We start from the raw sequence: 21,133 nt of genomic DNA, 5'->3' as shown, positions 1-21,133 counted from the left end.
CAAATTTTAAGTAGGACCCAGTGAGATTTGAACCCACAACTCTTGAGTTAAGAAACCAGTGCTCTAACCCCTGGGCCATATCCCAGGAGTGAGTCTAAATGAATCTAACACCTGTAACACCAGCTCCTGTTTGCTTCTTACTATTGTTAACAAGGAGGTGGGGCCCGAATATAATTATTCTCGGTGATTCATCCCTGAGCAATCATTGGCACATACGAAATAGGAGAAAGGAGAGAGTGACAGAGAGCCAGAGAGACAGAGAGATTGGGCAGAGAGTGACTGAGTTGCCTTGGGAATGACCGACAGCCCAGGGCAGGTGGCTCCATAGCTCAGGGGTTAGGGTCCAGTTAAACCAGGGGTTCAAATCTCACTGGGGCCTACTCAAAATTAGCTTAGTATTTAAATTTACTGTCAATTAACAAGGGCTTTATTTATAAATATTAAACAGCTCCCAGACTGACTCTGGAACAACAGGCTCCTTCTCGTCCATTTTAAAAGATTACCACATTTAAAAAGTACTTGGATGTGCACTTAAAGTGCCGTAACCTACAGGGCTCCGGACCGAGAGCTGGAAAGTGGGATTAGGCTGGGTAGCTCTTGGTCGGCCGGCACGGATACACTGGGCCAAGTGGGATTATTTCCTTTCCCAACTCTCTCACTCTCTGTTTCTAACATCATCATCACAGGCAGCCCCTCGGAATCGAGGAAGACTTGCTTCCACTCTTAAAATGAGTTCCCCTTTGTCCACCCTGTTAGTTACATCCTCAAAGAATTCCAACAAATTAGTCAAACATGACTTCATAAATCCATGCTGACTCTGTCTGACCAAATTATGCTTTTCCTGAAGGAGTGTGAGTGAGAGGGGGAAGGGGAGAGAGAGAGAGGAGGAAGGAGAGACTGCGAGGAAGAAAGAGGGAAGGAGTGAGAAATTGAAAGGGGGGAGGGGGAGAGAGAGAATCTGAAAGGAAAGGGCAAAGGCAGAAAGAGTGGGCAAGAATGAGCATTTAAATACTAAACTAAGTTTGAGTAGGCCCCAGTGAGATTTGAACCCACGACCCCTGGTTTACTAGACCAGTGCTCTAACCCCTGAGCTATGGAGCCACCTGCTCGGGAAAGACAGTGGGAAGGAGCAGGAAGGAGAGAGAGAGAGAGGGGAAGGAGTGAGAGAGAGGGGAAAGAGGAGACAGGGAAGAGAGAGTGGAAGGGGGGAAGGGGAAGGGAAAGAGAGAGTGGAAGGGGTGAGACGTGTAAGGAGAGCGGTTGAGACGAGGGAGGGGGGAAGGCGGGTGAGGGGAATGAGTGAGAGAGGGGGGAAAAGCGAGATAGTGGGAAAAAAGATGTAGAACGGGTCATGATGGGGAAGGGGAGAAGGAGTGAGAGAGAATCTCTTGTAAAGTGAAAAAGATATTTAAATACTGAGCTAATTTTGAGTAGGCCCCAGTGAGATTTGAACCCACGACCCCTGGTTTACTAGACCAGTGCTCTAACCCCTGAGCTATGGAGCCACCTGCCGTGGTATGTGGGTCATTCCCCAGTTAGTGCTGTGTGTTTGAAGAATGAGGAGGGGTCAGTGAAACACTCAGATTGTGTCTCATCCCCCAGACTCCTGCCTCCGTCTCTTCAATATTCGCCTCTCAACATTGATATATCGGGTCTTTCACGTAGTAAAACATCCCAAGGCAACTCAGTCACACTCTGTCCCAATCTCTCTGTCTCTCTCTCTCTGGATTGAGAACTGGTTGTCACTCAGGAAGCAAAGAATCGGAGTAAATGGGTACTTTTCAGAATGGCAGGCAGTGACTAGTGGGGTACCGCAAGGTTCTGTGCTCGGGCCCCAGCTGTTTACACTGTACATTAATGATGTAGACGAGGGAATTAAATGTAGTATCTCCAAATTTGCGGATGACACTAAGTTGGGTGGCAGTGTGAGCTGCGAGGAGGATGCTATGAGGCTGCAGAGCGACTTGGATAGGTTAGGTGAGTGAGCAAATGCATGGCAGATGAAGTATAATGTGGATAAATGTGAGATTATCCACTTTGGTGGTAAAAACAGAGAGACAGACTATTATCTGAATGGTGACAGATTAGGAAAAGGGAAGGTGCAATGAGACCTGGGTGTCATGGTACATCAGTCATTGAAGGTTGGCATGCAGGTACAGCAGGCGGTTAAGAAAGCAAATGGCATGTTGGCCTTCATAGCGAGGGGATTTGAGTACAGGGGCAGGGAGGTGTTGCTACAGTTGTACAGGGCCTTGGTGAGGCCACACCTGGAGTATTGTGTACAGTTTTGGTCTCCTAACTTGAGGAAGGACATTCTTGCTATTGAGGGAGTGCAGCGAAGATTCACCAGACTGATTCCCGGGATGGTGGGATTGACATATCAAGAAAGACTGGATCAACTGGGCTTGTATTCACTGGAGTTCAGAAGAATGAGAGGGGACCTCATAGAAACGTTTAAAATTCAGACGGGTTTAGACAGGTTAGATGCAGGAAGAATGTTCCCAATGTTGGGGAAGTCCAGAACCAGGGGTCACAGTCTGAGGATAAGGGGTAAGCCATTTATGACCGAGATGAGGAGAAACTTCTTCACCCAGAGAGTGGTGAACCTGTGGAATTCTCTACCACAGAAAGTAGTTGAGGCCAATTCACTAAATATATTCAAAAGGGAGTTAGATGAGGTCCTTACTACTCGGGGGATCAAGGGTTATGGCGAGAAAGCAGGAATGGGGTACTGAAGTTTCATGTTCAGCCATGAACTCATTGAATGGTGGTGCAGGCTCGAAGGGCCGAATGGCCTACTCCTGCACCTATTTTCTATGTTTCTATGTTTCTCTCTCTCTCTGTCTCTCTCTCTCACTCTCTAACTTTCTCCCGCTCCTATTTATTATGTTGTTATGATTGTACAGGGATGAATCACCGAGAATGATTATTCAGGCCCCACCTCCTTGTTAACAATAGTAAGAAGCAAACAGGAGCTGGTGTTACAGGTGGCTCCATAGCTCAGGGGTTAGAGCACTGGTCTTGTAAGCCAGGGGTCATGGGTTCAAATCTCACTGGGGCCTACTCAATTTTGTCTTCTGTTCCTGAACTCGCTGTCAATCGGCGACAGGCCGACACCATCAACAGGAACCGACTTGCATCACAGGTTAAATACAGCCCAGAGCACTTTCACTTTCTGTGACCAGTCTGTGACCAAGTCTTCTTCATATCCAGTCTGAGAGCCACCGATATTTGTTTTAGATTCGTTGCGGGATATGGCCGTCGCTGGCCAGGCCGGCATTTATTGCCCATCCCTAATTGCCCCTGGAGAAGGTCGTGGTGAGCAGCCTTCTTGAACACAACTGAGGGTCTCACTTGACCGTTTCACAGGGGCAGTTAAGATTCAACCATATTGCCGTGGGTCTCAATATTCCTCGCTGCCGTGCTCCACCTCACAGTCGACAAGCTCCCCGCTGGAGTGGAACTAAACTACAGAACCAGTGGGAACCTGTTCAACCTTCGCTGTCTCCAGGCCAGGTCCAAGACCACCCCAACCTCTGTCGTCGAGCTACAGTACGCGGACGACGCCTGCGTCTGCTCACATTCAGAGGCTGATCTCCAAGTCATCGTCAACATCTTCACCGAGGCGGCCGAGAGCTCGGGCCTTACACTAAACATCCGTAAGACAAAGGTCCTCCAGCAGCCTGTCCTCGCCGCACAGCACTGCCCCCCAGTCAGCAAGGTCCACGGCGCGGCCCTGGACACCGGGGACCATTCCCCAAACCTCGGGAGTCTCTTATCAACAAGGGCAGGCATTGACCACCAGATCCAACACCGCCTCCAGTGCGTCAGTGCAGCCTTCGGCCGCCTGAGGAAAAGAGTGTTTGAAGACCAGGCCCTCAAACCTACCACCGAGCTCATGGTCTACAGGGCTGTAGTAATAGCCGCCCTCCTGTATGGCTCAGAGACATAGACCATGTACAGCAGACAGCTCAAGTCGCTGGAGAAATACCACCAACGATGTCTCCGCAAGATCCTGCAAATCCTGGTCAATATTTTCTGCATTCTCTCCAACAGGTTCGAGGGGCCGAATGGCAGAGACGGAGTGACTTCGAGGGCAGAGCGACAGGGAGAAAGGGTGAGAGTGAACAAGGTCAAGAGAGGGGAAAGGCAGAAAGAGAAACAAGCTGTTCCAGGGTGGGTCACAGAGCTGTTTAACATTTATAACTAAGATCCCTGTGAATTGACAATGAATTTGAGCAATGATGGGAGCTAATTTTGAGAAGGCTCCAGTGAGATTTGAATTCATGACCGCTGGTTTATTAGACCAGTGCTCTAACCCTGAGCTGTGGAGTTACCTGCCTTGGGCTCTGGGCCATTCCCCAGTTAGTGCTATGCATCAATCTCTGTTTCATTCTGTCTTTCTGTGTCTCTGTCTCTCTCCCTCTCTCTCTCTCCCTCTCTCTCTCTCCATCTCTCTCTCTCTCTCCATCTCTCCATCTCTCTCCATTTCTCTCCATCTCTCTCTCTCTCTCCATTTCTCTCCATCTCTCTCTCTCTCTCCATCTCTCCATCTCTCTCTCTCTCTCCATCTCTCTCTCTCTCTCCATCTCTCCATCTCTCTCTCTCTCTCCATCTTTCTCCCTCTCCCCATCTCTCTCTCTCTCCCCATCTCTCTCTCTCTCTCTCCCCATCTCTCTCTCTCTCTCTCCCCATCTCTCTCTCTCTCCCCATCTCTCTCTCTCTCCCCATCTCTCTCTCTAGCTCTATCTCTATCTCCCCATCTCTCTCTCTATCTCTATCTCTATCTCTATCTCTATCTCTATCTCTATCTCTATCTCTATCTCTATCTCTATCTGTCTCATGATGTTTAATGTTAGATCTGGGGAAGCCAAGCTGTTTGATTAGTGAGCCAAAAGCAATGTGAGCAATGGAGAAACAGTGTTATTCAGGTTAAAGCATGTGTTGGGGACTGCTGCCCTGATGTGGGAAGTGTGACAGAACGGTTATGGTCGCGGGTTCGAGGTGTGTTTTCGAGTTTGGGACTCCTGAGGATTGTGAGTTCAAACCCCCATTGGGATAAGCGATAAGTTTAATAAACGTGGGTAATTTACAGAGTGACCCCCAGGGGTCAAACACAGGGCCGGGGGATGCATTATGGGTAAAAACACCAACTGGTTCATTTTATCCTTCATCACATCCTGGGAATAAAGGCAGGACGTGTGAAATATCGGGTTATATACGGGTGGCTCTGAGACTGGGTGTGGAAAAGGTGGGATACAGACTGGGGATGTGAAGGGAAAATGCCGTGGGCAGTTTGTAAAGTATGAGCGAGTGGGTCGTGTTGACGGAGTCAGCATGTTGCCGATTGACGGAGAGCTCAGAAACAGGAGCCAAGATTGAGCATCAGAGAAATCTACGGCACAGCAGGAGGCCATTCGGTTCATCAGGCCCTTCCTATCCTCTCAAGTCCCGGAGCAGGTCATATTTACATTGAAGGAAGAGGTCACGCTTCGGGCAATGACATCATTAAAACATGGCCGCCCAGGATGGTGACATCATTAAAACATGGCCACCCAGGGTGGTGAGATCATTAAAACATGGCCGCCCAGGATGGTGACATCATTAGACCACGCCTGCCCAGGGTAGTGAGATCATTACAACATGGCCACCCAGGGTGGTGACATCATTAGACCATGGCTGCCCAGGGTGGTGAGATCATTAAAACATGGCCACCCAGGGTGGTGACATCATTAAAACATGGCCACCCAGGGTGGTGAGATCATTAAAACATGGCCACCCAGGGTGGTGACAACATTAAAACATGGCCACCCAGGGTGGTGACTTCATTAAAACATGGCCACCCAGGGTGGTGACATCATTAAAGCATGGCCACCCAGGGTGGTGACATCAATAAAACATGGCCACCCAGGGTGATGACATCATTAAAACATGGCTATCCAGGGTGGTGACATCATTAAAACATGGCCGCCCAGGGTGGTGACATCATTAGACCATGGCCGCCCAGAATGGTGAGATCATTAAAACATGGCCGCCCAGGGTAGTGACATCATTAGACCATGGCTGCCCAGAATGGTGAGATCATTAAAACATGGCCGCTCAGGGTGATGACATCATTAAAACATGGCCACCCAGGGTGGTGAGATCATTAAAACATGGCCACCCAGGGTGGTGACATCATTAAAACATGGCCACCCAGGGTGGTGACAACATTAAAACATGGCTATCCAGGGTGGTGACATCATTAAAACATGGCCGCCCAGGGTGGTGACATCATTAGACCATGGCCGCCCAGAATGGTGAGATCATTAAAACATGGCCGCCCAGGGTAGTGACATCATTAGACAATGGCTGCCCAGAATGGTGAGATCATTAAAACATGGCCGCCCAGGGTGATGACATCATTAAAACATGGCCACCCAGGGTGGTGACATCATTAAAACATGGCTGCCCAGGTTGGTGACATAATTAAAACATTTCCGCCCTGGGTGATGACATCATTAAAACATGGCTTCCCAGGGTGCTCTTCCCAGTGACATCACCGATCACAAGAGCTTCCGTTAGAAGAGCAGGGAGATAGAAAGAGAGAGAGTGATGGAGGGCGACAGAGCGAGAGAGGGAGAGACAGAGTGAGAGAGAGAGTGAGTCAGAGCGATGGAGAGAGTGAGACAGAGTGAGCGAGAGATAGAGGTAGAGAGAGAGAGAGAGAGAGTGTGATCGAGACAATGATTGAGGCGGAGAAGTGGCGAGAGATTGAGAATCAGAGAAATCTACGGCACGGAAGGCCATTCGGCCCATCGTATCCGTGCCGGCCGACCAAGAGTTACCCAGCCTAATCCCACTTTCTAGCTCTCGGTCCGCAGCCCTGCAGGTTACGGCACTTCAAGTACTTTTTAAATGTGATGAGGGTTTCTGCCTCTACCACCCTTTCAGGCAGTGAGTTCCAGAACCACACCACCCTCTTACTTGCTTGCTGTATCTGCCTGTTAAAGTTGAAGGGGAACAATTTGCTGAGCTACGGGGCAAAGAGCAGCGGGGGGAGTGGGATTAATTGCATCGCTCTGTCACAGACCCAGCACGCACTCAATGGGCAGAACGGCCTCCTTCTGTGCATTATCATTCCAGGAATGTTCAGTGTTTTAAATGGAGAAAGATTGCAAAGTGCCGCAGTGTCGGTGGGGATGTTGCGCTTTATCAGGGAGGCTTTGAGGATGTCTGTAGTGCAGAATTTAAAGTAAACAGTCAACACCAGCTCTGGGTTCGAAGACTCAAAGAGTTTTTAATTTGTTGCAAGGGTGTGTCATGGCTGCAATCAACCTGTTGCTGAGCTGTCCTGACTTGCTCTCCCTGAACAAAGAAAACACAGGGTTTTTATGCAGTTCCTCGGCCTATAATGGCCGGACATTCAATACATGAGATATACATTGATTTGAATAGTCAAAACCCTGGTCACTCAAAATAAAGGTACGAAACTATGTCTGTCCCCGGTAGAAATATGGAAACATAGAAAACATAGAAAATAGGTGCAGGAGTAGGCCATTCGGCCCTTCGAGCCTGCACCACCATTCAATGAGTTCATGGCTGAACATGCAACTTCAGTACCCCATTCCTGCTTTCCCACAAACCTCACTGTGTTCCACGAGTGCATCAGCACATTGGAATGTTACCTTATCCCTCTCGCCTTGACCCGACGGAGTGTTTCCACTGTGTCACTTTTGACCTCTTGGCCTGTTTAGCTGCCCCTCTGGGCTTCCTGTGGTTCAACAGTTGGGCCTCCTGTAATTGTCTTCAGGTTACACAGCTTGCAATAATTAATCATGCTGATATGTTACTGCCCTTTAAACACCCTTCGCAAGTTGACCACGACAAAAGCCAATGTCAGCTCCTTTTAATTCTCAGATCCATTCTTAAAACCCTTTAATTATAACAGAGCTCGATAGCCCCACTTTGGTGTCCCTTGTAACGTTTCCTCTGCCCACCTTTGGCTCGTTTGCCCGTGAAGGAGTTCCGAGTAGAGCGCTTGCTTCGGGGAGTCTCATGTCTGGGGGCCTTGCGGACAATGTGGCCCCGCCCAGCGGGGCTGGTCGAGTGTGGTCAGTGCTTCGATGCTGGGGATGTTGGGCCTGGCCGAGGACGCTAACGTTGGTGCGTCTGTCCTCCCGGGGGATTTGCAGGATCTTGCGGAGACATCGTTGGTGGTATCTCTCCAGCGGCTTGAGCTGTCTGCTGTACATGGTCCATGTCTCTGAGCCATACAGGAGGGCGGGTATCACTGCAGCCCTGTAGACCATGAGCTGGGTGGTGGATTTGAGGGCCTGGTCTTCAAACACTCTCTTCCTCAGGCGGCCGAAGGCTGCACTGGCGCACTGGAGGCGGTGTTGGATCTCGTCGCCAATTGATCGTGGACAGTGAGGAAGAGAGGGACAGACTTCAGGAAAACATAGAGAGGCCGGCGAAATGGGCAGGCTCGTGGCAGATGAAATTTAACTCAGGAAATTTGGCAGATGGAGCATAACGTGGGAAAATGTGAGGTGATCCACTTTGGCAGAAATAATAGAAAAGCAAATTATAATTCAAACGGAGAAAGATTGCAAAGTGCCGCAGTACAGCGGGACCTGGGGGTTACTTGTGCGTGAAACACAAAAGGTTAGTATGCAGGTACAGCAAGTGATCAGGCAGGGCCAATGGAATGTTAGCCTTTATTGCAAAGGGGATGGAGTATAAAAGCAGGGAAGTCCTGTGTAAGGGGTAGAGAGTTGTAGCAGGCAAAGAGCAGACAGATTAAGAGGGCTCATCAGTATTAGGATGGTCTGAGGAATCGGTGCAGTTCCTCTACCTTACGATGTGGATTATTGTCTATTGTGGGCAACAGTTGCTTATGTGGGTAACGAATTAAGCCTGATGGTTAATTCATCCTTAACCTTAGTAACACAGAACAAAGACAGCAGAGTTCAGCAGTTACAATACATAACATTTTGGCTAGAAGTCTCTGGGGAAGAGATAGGAAAGCTAATATTTTGGGAACAGAGCGACTTAGAGACTAAGGCAAAGATCACAGCACTGAACAACATGATTCACAATTGCATGTAGCACTCAGAGCCAGTCTGATAAGAGACGACAAATAAGAACATAAGAAATAGGAGCAGGAGAAGGCCATACGGCCCCTCGAGCCGGCTCCGCCATTTAATACGATCATGGCTGATCCGATCATGGACTCAGCTCCACTTTCCTGCCCGCCCCCTTATCCCCTTATCGGTTAAGAAACTGTCTATCTCTGTCTTAAATGTATTCAATGTCCCAGCTTCCACAGCTCTCTGAGGCAGAGAATTCCACAGATTTACAACCCTCTGAGAGAAGAAGTTCCTCCTCATCTCAGTTTTAAATGGGTGGCCCCTTATTCTAAGATCATGCCCCATAGTTCTAGTCTCCCCCATCAGTGGAAACATCCTCTCTGCATCCACCTTGTCGAGCCCCCTCATAATCTTATATGTTTCGATAAGATCACCTCTCATTCTTCTGAATTCCAATGAGTAGAGGCCCAACCTCCTCAACCTTTCCTCATAAGTCAACCCCCTCATCCCCGGAATCAACCGAGTGAACCTTCTCTGAACTGCCTCCAAAGCAAGTGTATCCTTTCGCAAATATGGAAACCAAAACTGCACGCAGTACTCCAGGTGTGGCCTCACCAATACCCTGTATAACTGTAGCAAGACTTCCCTGCTTTTATACTCCATCCCCTTTGCAATAAAGGCCAAGATACCATTGGCCTTCCTGATCACTTGCTGCACTGCATACTAACCTTTTGTGTTTCATGCACAAGTAACCCCCAGGTCCCGCTGTACTGCAGCACTGTGCAATCGTTCTGTATTTAAATAGTAACTTGCTCTTTGATTTTTTTTCTGCCAAAGTGCATGACCTCACACTTTCCAACATTATACTACATCTGTCAAATTCTTGCCGACTCACTTAGCCCGTCCATGTCCCCTTGCAGATCCTGTGTGTCCTCCTCACACTTTGCCCCTCCTCCCATCTTTGTATCATTGGCAAACTTGGCTACGTTACACTCAGTCCCTTCCTCCCAGTCGTTAATACAGATTGTAAATAGTTGGGGTCCCGGCACTGATCCCTGCGGCAGCCCACTAGTTCCTGATTGCCAACCCGAGAATGAACCATTTATCCCGGCTCTCTGTTTCCTGTCAGTTAGCCAATCCTCTAGCCATGCTAATATACCACCCCCAACCCCGTGAGCTTTTATTCTCTCCCTCTCCTCCACCGAAGATGCTGACTCTGGCTGGGTTCAGTTCTGCACTCACTGGTTCCCCTCCACTGTCGGTGCTGACTCTGGCTGGGTTCAGTTCCACAGACATTGACATTGCTCACTTTGTTTCTGGACCAAGATGGCAGGCACATGCACTGTGCTACTCACTTTGGCTTGATGGGAACGCACACATTTTTTCAGGGTTTCATGCACCTCGGGGTCCTGCTTCAGTCAAGAAAATCGTCCATTTTCATTATACATCAGGAGTTCACTGGGTGGTGCTTGATCACAGGAAACCTGTTTTTTAATTGACGGTGAATTTAAAATTCCATTTTAATTTTGAGGAGGCCCCAGTGAGATTTGAACTCACGACCCCCTGGTTTACAAGACCAGTGCTCTAACCCCTGAGCTATGGAGCCACCTGCCTTGGTTTGTGAGTCACTCCCCAGTTATAAACATAGAAACTTCCAGCGCAGAAGGAGGCCATTTCGGCCCATTGTGTCCACGCTGGCCGACAAAGAAGACAAGAATTAGGAACAGGAGTAGGCCATCTAGCCCCTCGAGCCTGCTCCGCCATTCAATAAGATCACGGCTGATCTGGCCGTGGACTCAGCTCCACTTACCCGCCCGCTCCCCGTAACCCTTAATTCCCTTATTGGTTAAAAATCTATCTATCTGTGACTTTGAATACATTCAATGAGCTAGCCTCAACTGCTTCCTTGGGCAGAGAATTCCACAGATTCACAACCCTCTGGGAGAAGAAATTCCTTCTCAACTCGGTTTTAAATTGGCTCCCCCGTATTTTGAGGCTGTGCCCCCTAGTTCTACTCTCCCCGACCAGTGGAAACAACCTCTCCGCCTCTATCTTGTCTATCCCTCTCATTATTTTAAATGTTTCTATAAGATCACCCCTCATCCTTCTGAACTCCAACGTGTAAAGACCCAGTCTACTCAATCTATCATCATAAGGTAACCCCCTCATCTCCGGAATCAGCCTAGTGAATCGTCTCTGTACCCCCTCCAAAGCTAGTATATCCTTCCTTAAGGTGACCAAAACTGCACGCAGTACTCCAGGTGCGGCCTCACCCATACCCTATACAGTTGCAGCAGGACCTCCCTGCTTTTGTACTCCATCCCTCTCGCAATGAAGGCCAACATTCAATTCTCCTTCCTGATTCCCTGCTGCACCTGCAAACTAACTTTTTGGGTTTCATGCACAAGGACCCCCAGGTCCCTCTGCACCTCAGCATGTTGTAATTTCTCCCCATTCAAATAATATTCCCTTTTACTGTTTTTTTTCCCAAGGTGGATGACCTCACACTTTCCGACATTGTATTCCATCTGCCAAACCTTAGCCCATTCGCTTAATCTACCCAAATCTCTTTACAGCCTCTCTGTGTCCTCTACACAACCCGCTTTCCCACTAATCTTTGTGTCATCTGCAAATATTGTTACACTACACTCTGTCCCCTCTTCCAGGTCATCTATGTATATTGTAAACAGTTGTGGTCCCAGCACCGATCCCTGTGGCACACCACTAACCACCGATTTCCAACCCAAAAAGGACCCAATTATCCCGACTCTCTGCTTTCTGTTCGCCAGCCAATTTTCGATCCATGCTAATACATTTCCTCTGACTCCGCGTACCTCTATCTTCTGCAGTAACCTTTTGTGTGGCACCTTATCGAATGCCTTTTGAAAATCTAAATACACCACATCCATCGGTACACCTCTATCCACCATGCTCGTTATATCCTCAAAGAATTCCAGTAAATTAGTTAAACATGATTTCCCCTTCATGAATCCATGCTGCATCTGCTTGATTGCACTATTCCTATCTAGATGTCCCGCTATTTCTTCCTTCATGATAGTTCCAAGCATTTTCCCATGACAGATGTTAAACTAACCGGCCTATAGTTACCTGCCTTTTGTCTGCCCCCTTTTTTAAACAGAGGCGTTACATTAGCTGCTTTCCAATCCGCTGGTACCTCCCCAGAGTCTAGAGAATTTTGGTAGATTATAACGAATGTATCTGCTATAACTTCCGCCATCTCTTTTAATACCCTGGGATGCATTTCATCAGAGCCACATGGCCCTCGGTCAGTAGCCCTGAAGGTTACATATAAACCTATGAACAATGGCGGACAGGTATAGAGCACCCAGCCCAACCAGTCCGCCTCACACAACTGTGACACCCCTTACACTGAAACATCCTACACTCCACCCCAACCGGAGCCCTGTGATCTCCTAGGACAGGCAAAAACCAGATAAAAACCCAGGCCAATTTAGGGAGAAAAAATCTGGGAAAATTCCTCTCCGACCCATCCAGGCGATCGACACTAGTCCAGGAGATCACACCCGGGCTGTATTCGATTCCCTGCAGTACTTACCATCGTATTTGCTCCGTCCAACAAAAGGTCATCCAGTCTAATCCCCAATTACCAGCTCTGGGTCCGTAACCCTGCAGGTTACTGAAGGTGAAGTGCCCATCCAACCATCTCTTAAAAGTGCTGAGGATTTCTGCATCCACCACTCTTCCAGGCAGCGAGTTCCAGATCCCCACAACCCTCTGCGTAAAGAAGCCCCCCCCACTCAAATCCCCTCTAAACCTTCCAGCAACCACCTTAAAACTATGCCCCCTCGTAATCGACCCCTCCACCAATGGAAATAGACCCGAACTATCCACTATGTCCAGGCCCCTCAATATTCTGTACACCTCAATGAGGTCTCCTCTGTTCCAAGTTAGTGCTGTGTGTTTGAAGAATGAGGAGGGGTCAGTGAAACGCTCAGATTGTGTCTCATCCCCCAGACTCCTGCCTCCGTCTCTTCAATATTCGCCTCTCAACATCGATATATCGGGTCTTTCACGTAGTAAAAGTATTGTGTACAGTTTTGGTCTCCTAACCTGAGGAAGGACATTCTTGCTATTGAGGGAGTGCAGCGAAGGTTCACCAGACTGATTCCCGGGATGGCGGGACTGACCTATCAAGAAAGACTGGATCAACTGGGCTTGTATTCACTGGAGTTCAGAAGAATGAGAGGGGACCTCATAGAAACATTTAAAATTCTGACGGGGTTAGACAGGTTAGATGCAGGAAGAATGTTCCCAATGTTGGGGAAGTCCAGAACCAGGGGTCACAGTCTAAGGATAAGGGGGAAGCCATTTAGGACCGAGATGAGGAGGAACTTCTTCACCCAGAGAGTAGTGAACCTGTGGAATTCTCTACCACAGAAAGTTGTTGAGGCCAATTCACTAAATATATTCAAAAAGGAGTTAGATGAGGTCCTTACTACGAGGGGGATCAAGGGGTATGGCGAGAAAGCAGGAAGGGGGTACTGAAGTTGCATGTTCAGCCATGAACTCATTGAATGGCGGTGCAGGCTCGAAGGGCCGAATGGCCTACTCCTGCACCTATTTTCTATGTTTCTATGTTTCTATCCCAAGGCAACTCAGTCACACTCTGCCTCAATCTCTCTCCTTCTCACTCAAAGCGGTTGGGTAGAGCAAGGGAAGGGAAGTGGGAGATGAAGGTGAGGGGATAGAGAGAGAGAGAGAGGAATGAGTGAGAGACGGGAAAAGCAAGATAGTGGCCGGTTGTTCCAGGGTCAGTCTCAGTGCTGTTTAATATCTATAATTAAAGCCCTTGTCAATTGACAGTGAATTTAAATACTGAGCTAATTTTGAGTAGGCCCCAGTGAGATTTGAACTCACAACTTCTGGTTAATTGAGATCAGTGCTCTAACCCCTGAGCTATGGAGCCACCTGCCCTGAGAAAGACAGGGGAAGGAGCAGGAAAGAGAGGGGAAGGGAAAAGAGAGTGTGGAAGGAGTGAGAGAGAGGGGGAAGGGGAAAGAGAGGGGGAAGGGGAGAGAGGGGGAAGATAGAGGAGGAAGGAGAGAGAGCGGAAGAAGTGGGGAGAGAATGAAAGTAGAGAGGGAAGAGGAGAGAGGGGGAGTGAAAGGGGAAGGAGTGAGAGACGGGGAAAGCGAGATAGCGGGAAAGGGAGAGAGGGCTAAAAAGATGTAGAGAGGGAAGGAGAGAGTGAGAGGGGGAAGGGGAGAGAGAGAGAGAGAGATGGAGAGAGAGAGGAATGTGTCAGTAGTTGTTATTACATCCATAGTCCACTAGGTGGGGCTCTATTAGAGGAAGAGAGAGGGAAGGGGAGAGTGAGGGGAAGGAGTGAGAGAGAGGGAAGGGGAGAGTGAGGGGAAGGAGTGAGAGAGAGAGAAGGGGAGAGTGAGGGGAAGGAGTGAGAGAGAGGGAAGGGGAGAGTGAGGGGAGGGAGTGAGAGAGAGGGAAGGGGAGAGTGAGAGAGAGGGAAGGGGAGAGTGAGGGGAAGGAGTGAGAGAGAGGGAAGGGGAGAGTGAGGGGAAGGAGTGAGAGAGAGGGAAGGAGTGAGAGAGAGGGAAGGGGAGAGTGAGGGGAAGGAGTGAGAGAGAGGGAATGGGAGAGTGAGTGGAAGGAGTGAGAGAGAGGGAAGGGGAGAGTGAGGGGAAGGAGTGAGAGAGAGGGAAGGGGAGAGTGAGGGGAAGGAGTGAGAGAGAGGGAAGGGGAGAGTGAGGGGAAGGAGTGAGAGAGAGGGAAGGGGAGAGTGAGGGGAAGGAGTGAGAGAGAGAGAAGGGGAGAGTGAGGGGAAAGAGTGAGAGAGAGGGAAGGGGAGAGTGAGGGGAAGGAGTGAGAGAGAGGGAAGGGGAGAGTGAGGGGAAGGAATGAGAGAGAGGGAAGGGGAGAGTGAGGGGAAGGAGTGAGAGAGAGGGAAGGGGAGAGTGAGGGGAAGGAATGAGAGAGAGGGAAGGGGAGAGTGAGGGGAAGGAGTGAGAGAGAGGGAAGGGGAGAGTGAGGGGAAGGAATGAGAGAGAGGGAAGGGGAGAGTGAGGGGAAGGAATGAGAGAGAGGGAAGGGGAGAGTGAGGGGAAGGAGTGAGAGAGAGGGAAGGAGTGAGAGAGAGACGGGGAAGAGGAGAGACAGAGGGAACACCAACAATAATGTATATTTATATAGCGCCTTTAACGTAGTGAAACGTCCCAAGGTGCTCCACAGGAGGATTATGGGATAGAAATTTGACATTGAGTGTTACAGGTGGCTCCATAGCTCAGGGGTTAGAGCACTGGTCTCGTAAACCAGGGGTCGTGAGTTCAAATCTCACTGGGGCCTACTCAAAATTAGCTCAGTATTTAAATTCACCGTCAATTAACCAGGGGTTTAATTTTTAATCGTAAACAGCTCTGAGACCGACCCTGGAATGACAGACTCCCCTGTTCTAATTTCTCCCCTCTCTCTTCCTCAAATAGAGCCCCACCTCGTGGACTATTGATGTAATAACTACTGACATGCTCCCCTCGCCTTTCCCCCCTGCCCCTTCTGGCTCCAGAGAGTGAGAGATTGAGCTATGGAGCCAGCTGCTCTGGGAAAGACAGGAGGGGAAGGAAAAAGGGAGAGGGGAGAGAGTGAGGAAGGAGAAAGAGAGGGAGAAGAGTAGAGTCAAAAAGGAATGGGAAAAGAGAGGAGAGGAGGAAGGTGGAAGGGAGAGTGGGAGCAGAGAGCGATGGCCACATTCCAGGAATGAATCTAAAACAAATATTTGTGCTCAGACTGGATATGAAGAAGACGTGTAATACGTCCTTACTACACAGTATAAATGCACACGAGGCCCATACTTGAGAGTAGGTCATTCTGTGACCAGTTACCTTTATTACCAACACCTCAAGTGATGGAAGTGGGTGGAGCTTCCCCTTTTATACCTGAAAGTCCAGGTTAGGAGTGACTCCCACAAGTTCACCACCTAGTGGTCAGTGTTCTCACGGTGTACAACTTAGGTCAGTTTATACATGGGTTACAATGCTGGTTGAATACATGACATCACCTCCCCCCCAAAGTCTTATTGGGATCACAGGTTAAGTCTCTCTGGTGGTTTACGCTCTCTTGTAGAGCGCCTGAGTTGGGGCTCCGGTTGTTGGGCGCTGGCCTGAGTGTCTGCTGTTTGCGGTGCCTCAGGCCTGTCCATACTGCCCACAGTGACTGGGCTCTCCTCCACTTGGTTCCGGTGTTCGGTCACCTGTGGTGGAGTGAACCCTATATCGTGTTCTTCCTCTGCTTCTTCTATGGGGTTGCTGAACCTCCTTTTAGTTTGATCCACGTGTTTGCGGCAGATTTGTCCATTGGTAAGTTTAACGACCAAAACCCTCTTCCCCTCTTTGGCAATCACAGTGCCTGCAAGCCATTTGGGCCCTGCAGTGTAATTAAGGACAAAAACAGGGTCATTGACATCAACACATCGCACCCTCGCATTCCTGTCATGGTAGTTATATTGTGACTGGCGCCTGCTCTCAACAATTTCCTTCATAGTGGGGTGTATAAGGGATAACCGGGTTTTGAGCGTCCTTTTCATTAGCAGCTCTGCGGGTGGAACCCCTGTGAGCGAGTGTGGTCGGGATCTATAGGCCAACAGGAGGCGTGATAAGCGGCTTTGTAGGGAACCCCCTTGGAATCTGAGCATCCCCTGTTTGATTATCCGCACTGCTCGTTCTGCCTGGCCGTTTGAGGCCGGCTTGAACGGGTTCGACTATATGCTGGGGCATGTCCAATCGCCCTTGTCTGCCAAGAGAACTGTGTGCCGCGTTAACAATGTTGACTCCCTGGTCGTTTGCCGCATTTGAGCCAAGACTTTTGTCAAACATCATTCTGGTCTCTTCCTCCCCTGAGATAAATGTCTGGGCTATCAGAGCCGCCGCTTCCAAGGTCAAGCCTTTGGTCTCAGTCAGTTTCCTGAAAACCCCAGCGTGCCCGATGCCCTCAATAAAAAAGTCTCGCAGCATCTCCGCTCTGCATGCATCTGGGAACTGACATCGGCTCACCAGTCGCCGGAGATCTGCCACGAAGTCAGGAACGCTTTGCCCTTCTCACCGCCGGTGCGTGTAAAACCAGTGTCTCGCCATGTTCATGCTGCTCGCCGGTTCAAGGTGTTCCCCAATCAACTTACTGAGCTCTTCGAACGTCTTGTCTGCCAGCTTCTCTGGCGCTAGAAGGTCCTTCATCAGGGAGTACGTCCTGGATCCACAAACCGTCAGGAGATGAGCCCTGCGTTTGTCGGCCGAATCCTGTCCCAGCCATTCCTTAGTGACAAAACTTTGCTGTAGTCTCTCAATAAAGTCGTCCCAATCATCACCAACACAGTACCTCTCTTCTGTGCTGCTAGTGGCCATGCTCGCGAGGTTTAAATCCCAGTTTATCGTCGCCAATGATATGTCCTTACTCTACAGTACAAATGCACACAAGGCCCCGACCTGAGAGAAGGTCACTCTGTGACCAGTTACCTTTATTACCAAGACCTCAAGTGATGAAGGTGGGTGGAGCTTCCCCTTTTATACCTGCAAGTCCAGGTTAGGAGTGTCTCCCACAAGCTCACCCCCTTGTGGTCAATGTTCTCAAGGTGCACACCTTAGAGCAGCTTGCATTGATAGTCGAACACATGACAATGTGGTTACAGACTGGTCATGGAAAGTGAAAGTGCTGTACTTAAACTGTGAAACGAGTCGGTTCCTGTTGATGGTGTCGGCCTGTCGCTGATTGACGGCAAATTTAGAAACAGAAGCCAAAATTGAGCAGGCCCCAGTGAGATTTGAACCCACGACCCCTGGTTTACAAGACCAGTGCTCTAACCCCTGAGCTATGGAGCCACCTACGACACGTGCTCCTGTTTGCAATTTACTATTGTTAACAAGGAGGCCATTCAGCCCATCGTGTCTGTGCTGATCGGAAGAACAGTTACCCAGCCTAATCCTCGGTCCGTAGCCCTGTAGCGGGAAGGGTAGAGAGTGAGAGAGGAGGGAGGGGAGAGAGAGGGGAAGAAAGGCAGAGGGAGAGATTGAAAAGGGTAAAGGGAAAGTGAGAGCAACAGGGAAATGGAGAGAGAGAGGGAAAAGGAGAGAGAGAGAGAGTGGAAGGGGAGCGAGAGATAGGAAGGGGAGAGAGAAAGGGAGAGTCAGAAGGGAAAAGGGAGAGAGTGAGGGGGAAGGCGAGAGAGAAGGAGAGGGGGATGGTGAGAGATAGAGGGGGAAAGGGGGGAAGGGAGAGAGAAAAATGATAGAGAGAGGAGGAAGGGAAGAGAGGAATTGAGTGCCTGTAGTTCCAGGGTCAATCTCAGAGCTTTTTAATATTTATTATTAAAGCTCCTGATAATAACTTTAAATACTGAACTAATTTTGAGCAGGCCCCAGTGAGATTTGAACCCACGACCCCTGGTTTACTAGACCAGTGCTCTAACCCCTGAGCTATGGAGCCACCTGCCCTGGGCTGTGGGTCATTCCCCAGTTAGTGCTGTGTGTTTGAAGAATGAGGAGGGGTCAGTGAAACGCTCAGATTGTGTCTCATCCCCCAGACTCCTGCCTCCGTCTCTTCAATATTCGCCTCTCAACATCGATATATCGGGTCTTTCACGTAGTAAAACATCCCAAGGCAACTCAGTCACACTCTGCCTCAATCTCTCTGTCTCTCTCTGTCTCTCTCTGTCTCTCTATCTTTCTCTCCCAGTCTGTCTGTCTCTCCATCTCTCTGTCTCTCACATTCTCTGTCTGATTCATTGTCTCTCTCTCTCTCTCTGTGTCTCTCTCACCTGTAAGTGTACACCTTTTTTCTTGGAATAAGGCACAGGAAGAGACCACAAACAAACTGTTTTAAAGTAAAAACGTTTGGACTACCTGGGAGGGGGAAGGCAAGTGGTAACACATGACCCATTAAAAGCAACGGCTGATGTCAAAGACTGAACTTGGTTATACATACAGACAAAGATGTTGCTACTATGGAGCCACCTGCTCTGTGCTGGCTCTCTGTGTCTCTCGCTCTCTCTCTCTCTCTTTCTCTCTGTTGTTCACTTTCTCGCTGTCTCTTGAGGGGGAAGGGGAGAGAGAGGGAAAAGGAGAGAGAGAGAAGGGGATTGAGGGAGAGAGGAAGGCGAGAGATAGAGGGGGAAGGCGAGAGTGAATGATACGGTGAGAGAGTGGGGGAAAGGGAGAGGGAAGGGAAGAGAGGGGAAGGGGAGATAGACAGAGAGGGAAGTGGAGAGTGAGAAGGGAGAGGGGAAGGGGAGAGTGAGAGGGGGTTGTGAGAGGGGAAGGAGTGAGAGAGAGAGACGGGAAAAGGGAGCGAGGGGGAAGAGAGAGTGAAGGGGAAGGGAGGGAGATAAAATAGCCTAAGGCAACTCAGTCACACTCTAGCTCAATCTCTCTCTGTCCCTCTCTCTCTCTCTGTGTCACTCTCGCTCTGTATCTTTTTTACTTTCTCTCTGTCTCGTGAGTGGGAAAGGTAGAGAGAGAGAGGCGGAGGGGAGAGAGGGGAGAAAGGCAGAGGGAGAGAGTGAAAAGTGTAAAGGGAAAGTGAGAGCGAGTAGGGAAAGGGGAGAGAGAGAGAGGGGGAGGGGAGAGAGGGGAGAAAGGCAGAGGGAGAGAGTGAAAAGTGTAAAGGGAAAGTGAGAGCGAGTAGGGAAAGGGGAGAGAGAGAGAGGGGAAGGGGAGCAAGAGAGAGGGGAAGGGAAGCGAGAGATGGGAAGGGAGAGAGAGAGAGGGGAAGGGAAGAGAGAGAGAGAGGGGAAGGGGAGAGAGAGGGGAAGGGGAGAGAGAGGGGAAGGGAGAGAGAGAGAGGGGAAGGGGAGAGAGAGAGAGAGGGGAAGGGGAGAGAGAGGGGAAGGGGAGAGAGAGGGGAAGGGAGAGAGAGAGGTGGAAGGGGAGCGAGAGATGGGAAGGGGAGTGAGAGAGAGGGGAAGGGGAGAGAGAGATGGGAAGGAGAGTGAGAGAGAGGGGAAGGGGAGCGAGAGAGAGGGGAAGGGGAGCGAGAGATGAGAAGGGAGAGAGACAGAGGGGAAGGGGAGCTAGAGATGGGAAGGGAAGAGAGAGATGGGAGGGGAGAGAGAGAGAGGGGAAGGGGAGAGAGAGAGAGGGGAAGGGGAGAGAGAGATGGGAGGGGAGAGAGAGAGAGGGGAAGGGGAGAGAGAGAGAGGGGAAGGGGAGTGAGAGAGAGGGGAAGTGGAGCGAGAGATGGGAGGGGAGAGAGAGAGGGGAAGGGAGAGAGAGAGAGGGGAAGGGGAGAGAGAGAGAGGGGAAGGGGAGCGAGAGATGGGAAGGGAGAGAGAGAGAGGGGAAGAGGAGCGAGAGATGGGAAGGGAGAGAGAGAGAGGGGAAGGGGAGCTAGAGATGGGAAGGGAAGAGAGAGATGGGAGGAGAGAGAGAGAGGGGAAGGGGAGAGAGAGAGGGGAAGGGGAGCTAGAGATGGGAGGGGAGAGAGAGAAAGCAGAAGGGGAGCGAGAGAGAGGGGAAGGGGAGAGAGAGAGAGGGGAAGAGGAGAGAGAGAGAGGGGAAGGGGAGAGAGAGAGAGGGGAAGGGAGAGAGAGAGAGGGGAAGGGAGAGAGAGAGGGGGGAAGGGGAGAGAGAGAGGGGGGAAGGGGAGCGAGAGATGGGAAGGGAGAGAGAGAGAGGGGAAGTGGAGCTAGAGATGGGAAGGGAAGAGAGAGATGGGAGGGGAGAGAGAGAGGGGAAGGGGAGAGAGAGAGAGGGGAAGGGGAACTAGAGATGGGAGGGGAGAGAGAGAGAGGGGAAGTGGAGCGAGAGATGGGAGGGGAGAGAGAGGGGAAGTGCAGAGAGAGAGGGGAAGGGGAGAGAGAGAGTGGAAGGGAGAGAGAGAGAGGGGAAGGGGAGAGAGAGAGAAGGGAAGGGGAGAAAGAGAGAGGGGAAGGGGAGAGAGAGAGAGGGGAAGGGGAGAGAGAGAGGGGAAGGGGAAGGGGAGAGAAAGGCAGAAGGAGAGTGAGTGGAGGGGAGAGAGAGGGCGGTACACAGGGGAGATAGAGGAGGAAAGAAATGGAGCGGGGGAAAGGGAGAGGACGGGAA

General features: G+C 50.1%; 7 non-coding genes across 7 annotated transcripts; 2 read left to right on the top strand and 5 right to left on the bottom strand.

Annotated features, from left to right (window-relative positions):
• Positions 1-1,028: 1,028 nt before the first annotated feature.
• trnat-agu (transfer RNA threonine (anticodon AGU)) lies at positions 1,029-1,101 on the bottom strand. The gene has a single exon. It is a non-coding gene; the product is annotated as a tRNA-Thr (tRNA).
• A 331-nt stretch (positions 1,102-1,432) lies between these two features.
• trnat-agu (transfer RNA threonine (anticodon AGU)) lies at positions 1,433-1,505 on the bottom strand. The gene has a single exon. It is a non-coding gene; the product is annotated as a tRNA-Thr (tRNA).
• Positions 1,506-2,989: 1,484 nt separating this feature from the next.
• Positions 2,990-3,062, top strand: trnat-ugu (transfer RNA threonine (anticodon UGU)). The gene has a single exon. It is a non-coding gene; the product is annotated as a tRNA-Thr (tRNA).
• Positions 3,063-10,603: 7,541 nt separating this feature from the next.
• Positions 10,604-10,677, bottom strand: trnat-ugu (transfer RNA threonine (anticodon UGU)). The gene has a single exon. It is a non-coding gene; the product is annotated as a tRNA-Thr (tRNA).
• A 4,663-nt stretch (positions 10,678-15,340) lies between these two features.
• trnat-cgu (transfer RNA threonine (anticodon CGU)) lies at positions 15,341-15,413 on the top strand. The gene has a single exon. It is a non-coding gene; the product is annotated as a tRNA-Thr (tRNA).
• A 2,449-nt stretch (positions 15,414-17,862) lies between these two features.
• On the bottom strand, positions 17,863-17,935 carry trnat-ugu (transfer RNA threonine (anticodon UGU)). The gene has a single exon. It is a non-coding gene; the product is annotated as a tRNA-Thr (tRNA).
• Positions 17,936-18,466: 531 nt separating this feature from the next.
• On the bottom strand, positions 18,467-18,539 carry trnat-agu (transfer RNA threonine (anticodon AGU)). Its single transcript has one exon. It is a non-coding gene; the product is annotated as a tRNA-Thr (tRNA).
• Positions 18,540-21,133: the final 2,594 nt, after the last annotated feature.

This window comes from Pristiophorus japonicus, unplaced genomic scaffold, assembly GCF_044704955.1.
Source record: "Pristiophorus japonicus isolate sPriJap1 unplaced genomic scaffold, sPriJap1.hap1 HAP1_SCAFFOLD_1237, whole genome shotgun sequence".
Lineage (NCBI taxonomy): Eukaryota > Metazoa > Chordata > Chondrichthyes > Pristiophoridae > Pristiophorus > Pristiophorus japonicus.
This window is presented reverse-complemented; position numbering and strand designations above follow the sequence as displayed.